The sequence below is a fragment of the Octopus bimaculoides genome, chromosome 8, assembly GCF_001194135.2.
Source record: "Octopus bimaculoides isolate UCB-OBI-ISO-001 chromosome 8, ASM119413v2, whole genome shotgun sequence".
Classification (NCBI taxonomy): domain Eukaryota; kingdom Metazoa; phylum Mollusca; class Cephalopoda; order Octopoda; family Octopodidae; genus Octopus; species Octopus bimaculoides.
Window position 1 is genome coordinate 95,232,135 of NC_068988.1, and position 6,413 is coordinate 95,238,547.

The 6,413-nt window shown below is 33.8% G+C and overlaps 1 long non-coding RNA gene across 1 annotated transcript in view; it reads right to left on the bottom strand.

Moving 5' to 3' along the window:
* Nucleotides 1-5,373: 5,373 nt before the first annotated feature.
* LOC128248532 (uncharacterized) overlaps nucleotides 5,374-6,413 on the bottom strand; it is a 30,086-nt gene continuing 29,046 nt past the window's right edge. The window contains exon 3 of the long non-coding RNA XR_008264707.1: nucleotides 5,374-5,712. This is a non-coding gene — a long non-coding RNA (uncharacterized LOC128248532). The remainder of the gene's footprint in view (nucleotides 5,713-6,413) is intronic.

The following is a 6,413-nucleotide window of genomic DNA, read 5'->3' on the forward strand; positions in this document are numbered from 1 at the left end:
ATATATATATATATATATATATATATATATATATATATATATATATACACGCACGTATATACCTGTGTGTGTATGTGTAAATATATACGTGGAAAATTATATACATGTACGCATATATATATTTATATATATATATATGTGAGCGTGTATATATATATATATGTATGTGTACTTATACATATATATGCATACTTGTGTGTGTGAGTGTGTGTGTATACATATATATACATATATATATATGTATACATTTATTTATATATATATATAATATATATATATATTACATATACATTTGTATACATTTATATATTATACACGTGCGCACACACACACACACACACACACACACACCCATATGTCTGCAATATTCGCCCATATTTGAAGTGTTTTATTGTCTGCATATAAATTCGTTTAGCGAACGAGGAACTATTATTTGTGTAATGTCTTGTTTCGAAATTGTTGCGGCGAAACCACTTTCACAAAAAAGCCATTACCAGGTTATTAAACCATTAGCGATTAATTACTTGCTATTTTCATACAAAATATTTTAATGATCTTCAATTTGAGAGCATATTTCTTTCATATCCAAAGAATATATATCATTCTAATTCCTGTCGTATGATTTTTTTATTATCGCTGTTTGTAGACAATGTTTTTTTAATAAAATTCAAAGGAACAAAAGTGTTTGCGTTATGTTCGAAAGTCTCTTAAATGTGATTTAAACTTTTTACAAACTTTGCAAAGTCTCCTCCTATCGTCATGTTTGCTTAGTAGCGTAAATATCTATCTATCAGTCTACCTACCTCTTTATCTATCTATCTATCTATCTATCTATCTATCTATCTATCTATCTATCTATCTATCTATTTATCTATCTATCTATCTGTCTGTCTGTCTCTCTCTCTACCTATTTATTTAATTATCTATCTACCTATCTACCTATCTATCTACCTATCTATCTACCTATCTATCTACCTATCTATCTATCTATCTATCTACCTATCTATCTATCTGTCTGTCTACCTCTTTATCTGTCTATCTATCTATCTATCTATATGTCCTTCTGTCTGTGTACCTCTTTATCTCTCTATCTATCTATCTATATGTCTTTCTGTCTGTCTGTCTGTCTGTCTGTCTATGTCTACGTCTGTCTGCCTGTCTCTTTATCTCCCACACAGGTAAGCTAGCTACGTATTTGTGTGCACTATTATCTAACTCTCACTTTAACTTGTCTGCTGCAACTATTGTAAACCTCTCCTTTTCCATGTACTAGGTATCGCTCTATCCATCTATGTACGTATATAACATTTTGTGCTCTTTACCTATGTCTGCAAGTGTGCATTCAGGCATAATTATATTTATATATGCATCTATACCTCTGTGTGTTTGTATGCATGTATGTTATAAGACAAGAATTCAATTAAATAACAATGCAGGTAACTTTGTTGGAATTAGTTCACTTTGAAAACGTCGAAAGTGATGGACTCTTGATAAAATTGCAGCGACGAGGATGCATAATTGCATACAGAGCAATGTGCAGTTGCTCCAGTAGAAACATGTGTTGGTCGTTGTTATATATGCTGTAGAAAACTTAGTAATAAAAAGTTTCGGATGTGAAAGCTATTCTACACTTAATTCTCGTTCATATTCTACTTCACCTACGAAATGGAAACGCTGATAGAAGTTAGATGAAGACAGAAAGAACCAAAGCATACCAGACGCTGATGGTTGGCAAACTGAAAATTTGAAGTCCGTGTTAAGGTTTTGTAAAAAATCTATAATTACCGTTGTAAAAATATTGTGTAATTCGCCAAATTCATCTGAAATTGTCGTTATATATACTTCACATAAAAACATACACGTACAGACACATACATGCACACGTGTGTATTATTTATATCGAGGATACAATACATGTTTCTAATGCCACTAGTAGTTTCATATGTCGTCAAATATCTCAAATATATCCATGAGACACAAACAACATATTATAACTAACTAAAAAAAAAATGAATAAAAGAAGAAACGCGATATATCCACACACATATACATATATATATATAAAGACACACGTATATACGTTTATATACCACTTCTTTCATCTCTCTTTCTCTCTCTCTCTTCCCTGCATATGTATATATATATATATATATAACGTGTACCCTTTTCTGTACGCTAGGTGGTTTGTTTTGGAAAACCGGCAACAGCCAGTTCCTTTGCCCTTTCTAGGTAAACTAAGAGTGCACCAGTAAATAACATAATCTAAGCCAGCAAACAGTGGCTTTGGAGAAACGTCTTTGTAACTTATGCTTACAGCTTTTATGTAGTTCGGACACTCAAAAAGAAAGCAAAACATTAAGCATGTGAGTCTTGCGTGAATGACATGGGAGATTTTGTGCGGAGAATTAGCATAAGCTGGGGTGTCTATAGAGCGAAAATAAAACTGAATTCCTACCGTATGGGAAAACACAAACAATGAACAACATAATGGGTTTGTAAAAATTTATGCAAATTAGTTTCGACACAACCGACATTTGGCGGTTTCTATCGAAGTTAAAGAGGGGAAAAACATCAAACTAGATAATAGTATCTACCACTCATTTCTGCTCATATGCAAATCTTAAGTGAAGCATTATCTTCCAGTAAATGAATTGTTTAAAAAACACAAACCTACAACATGTATTGAATACTCTCTTTCTTTCTCGTTCAGGTGCTCCATTTGCATGTACACGCACGTACACACACACATACACGTACGTACGCATACATACTTATGTCTATGTGGGTCTGTCTGTACATTTGTGGGTCTAAGTATCGACGAGGGTGCACACAGAGAAAGTGATATATATGTGTATGCAAACACATATATGTACAGGTACACAATATATATATATATATATATTATATATCGTGGCACTCGCCGGTTACGACGACGAGGGTTCCAGTTGATCCGATCAACGGAACAGCCGGCTCGTGAAATTAACGTGCAAGTGGCTGAGAACTCCACAGACGGTTCTCGAAGAGATTCAGTGTGACACAGAGTGTGACAAGGCTGGCTCTTTGAAATACAGGTACAACAGAAGCAGGAAGAAAGAGTAAGAGATAGTTGTGATGGAAGAGTAGAGCAGGGTTCGCCACCCCACCCCCTGCCGGAGCCTCGTTGAGCTTTAGGTGTTTTCGCTCATTAAACACTCACAACGCCCGGTCTGGGAATCGAATCCATGACCCTACGACCGCGAGTCCACTGCCTTAACTACTGGGCCATTGCGCCTCCACACACACGCGCACACGCACACACACATATAACTATACACTCTCTGACTTATACACACATATATATACATACACTCTCTCTCTCTCTCTCTCTCTCTCTCTCTCTCTCTCTCTCTCTCTCTCTCTCTTTCTCTAGTCCTTATATATTTTATACTCTATATTTAATACTCAATATTTCATATATTCAATAAGACATTCAATACTTCATTTCATTTTACTATTTATATTATATATTCCATATTCTATATCCCACATTAATTTTATAAGAATATAAATAAAACAAAAAAACAGACTGAGTTGGAACTCTTTTAAATAATATATATATATATATATATGCCAATTTCTGTTTGTTTGTGGCTGTGTGTGTTTAGAAATCTGTTACTTTAACTCCTCCGAGGCTATCCAATCGCTCTTGGTGAAGCTTGATACGTGTGGGGGGCTTATGTCCATGTGGTCACTTCCGCACTTGGGATTTCAAAAAATCGATAATTTTTAATCAGTATCGATTTTTCAAAAATCAATAGGACATTTCAATGCAAATTCTCATATGAATGTTATTTTCTGCTATAACTTTTAAAGTTTTCATCCGATTTTCTTGAAATTTTATACACAGATGGAATATACACTACAGATGGGTTGAGATAGATTTATCTTTACTTAGGCCACTCAAGCAAAGCGTAAAAGGATTTTTGAATTGGCCTTAAGCATAAGTGGAAAATTCAACCTTGACGTTATTCGAATACAAAACTTTGAATGCGAAAATGGAGTGAATTTCAGTTGGCAAATTTTCGAACTCGTTACAGACTTTTCAAATTATCATATCCTGAAACACACAGGATTAGATAGCAACCAGAATAGCGCATGTGGACAGAACTAGCAGACAACAGGTCTATATATCTTATGGTATTCGTTTCGTCCCTTTATGTTTCCCGTTAGCACCTCCCCCCACACCGTTCAGTGTATCGCACCCTAGTGGATAACATTGGTCACTGTACGATGCAATATGTTCACGCTATCGACGAGATTACTAATTAAGTAGCTATCTTTAGACAGCAACATTATAAATTAAAGTCAACGATGATATCAATTTGTTATTGTATCGAGAACAAAATCATTCTTAATGAAGCAGCCATAGGACTAAAGGTACTCAGATCGAAACTAACCGGTTTTGTTTCCTTATCAAATATATCGAAGACTACATTATCAAATTGGAAATTTGAATGAGAAATATATGCTATTTCTGTCATGTCCAATGATCCGCTACAGGCGTCCTCCTCGTTAAATAGTTCGTTTTCGAGATGCGCCACCCGGTTGGCTGCATCAAGATTTGTTGGATTTCATTTCGATTTTAAGCTCTCAAGATTAGAAGTTTTTCTTGTATTTAGAGAATTTTGTGGTTTTTCCACCGTCAGATGTACTTTCCATGTAGTCTTTTACTGATAAAAATTTACTAAATTACAAAGAAATTATTGAATGCTTGATGGAATTATCTCACTTAAGTAATAGAACGTCAAAGTTCTTTGTATTATAACATCCCCCCCATCACAACGAAAATCGAATCAAAACTCACCGTCTATACTAGATTCTCTTTTCATTTAACATTATTGGTATCAGTGCTATCAGAGATTCACTAATGCTGTTGTTTTTTCTTATTCACTTATGCCATCATTGCAGCAATATGGTTACATACTATCTCTTGAATCAGTTTGTAAACATTGGTGGAGAATAGAAAATAACTTGAAAGAAAAATTAGTTTTAATACTGTGAGAGCTGCAGCAAAATCGAATAAATCCCACTTATTTCTCTTGTCTTTGGTAACTGCATACCCTATATAATGATAACACTTGACGTTTACACTTGGCGATAGTTGAGGCCAGTTAATTCAGGGTAATTGGGCCTGTTTGAAGAACAGCAAAAGAGTTTAGAGTTATTTGTTATAAACTTTTAATAACTTAATGAATATCTTTATTCCAAAACACAAAATAGCAGCTGTGCAGAGCTAAACGCTGCTCTAGCTCTGAAATCGAAATCCGAAATTTTCGTTGAAGTATTATTAGCGCTGAAGTCAAATAGATCACATTCGGAAATCGTCAAGTCAAATTATGGCCTGCTTGGTAGCGAAATGTAAATAAGGAAGAAATATTTCATGAAAATATGACATTTGATTGTGACAGCTGGTTTCAAGTTGGTCGGCAAATATATTTTATTGATGTTTGTTGATTTGACAATTACACCTGGATGTGTTCACCTAATAATATGATTGCCTACCTTACAAGTTCCTATATCCAATATGTCGGTAATTTATTGTGACACGGATCATAGAGTAAGTAGAAAGCTCTCAGCAGACTTGGATCTCAACGTGATTTTCAATCCTCATTTCAAGCTATGAACACAATACTTGGCATTTTTCTTTTTCTTCAAATACAGAAACTTTATGTCCTGTCAAAAAAAAAAAAAAAGAAATAAGTATCAGTTCTATTTTAAATGATTTTATCTATAATTACAATGGGAGAAAAGAAGTCTAAAGTAACAGCATGTTAAACTAAATATATCACAATTTACTGTTGTATGTCTTTTAGTGACGGGGTCGGTTTCCAGTGTTAATTCAGTGTAAAAGAGTAATAAATCTTTCGTGCATCTGTCAATGTAGGATGGATATTGCGTCTTAGAAACAAACCAATTTATAGAGAAACTGCAGAAATAATAAAAGTGTGATGTTGATTAAATAGCACTAAAATATACTCGTAAATGATAATGGTCTCCATCAGCAATAATTAGTTAGCAGGGCTGTAGGGAAGTGAAATGCATACAAGCAAGTGCTATAACTCTTTTCCTCTATTCATCAAATTGAAGCGAAAATCAAAGTCTGAAATTTTGCTCACGGGAACTACAGTTATGAAATTATTGTTTAACATAATAATAATAATAATAATAATAATAATAATAATAATAATAATAATAATAATAATAATAATGATAATGCCAACAAAAACAACAACAATAATAATATGTCCTGGTGCAATAACGGACAGTGGCTCTCATGGCTTCTGATCTTAACTGATTGGAAGTGTTATCATGTACATTGTTTTGTCTTGGTATAAAAGATGGGCTGCAGCAAATATTCTGCTCAATACCACAGA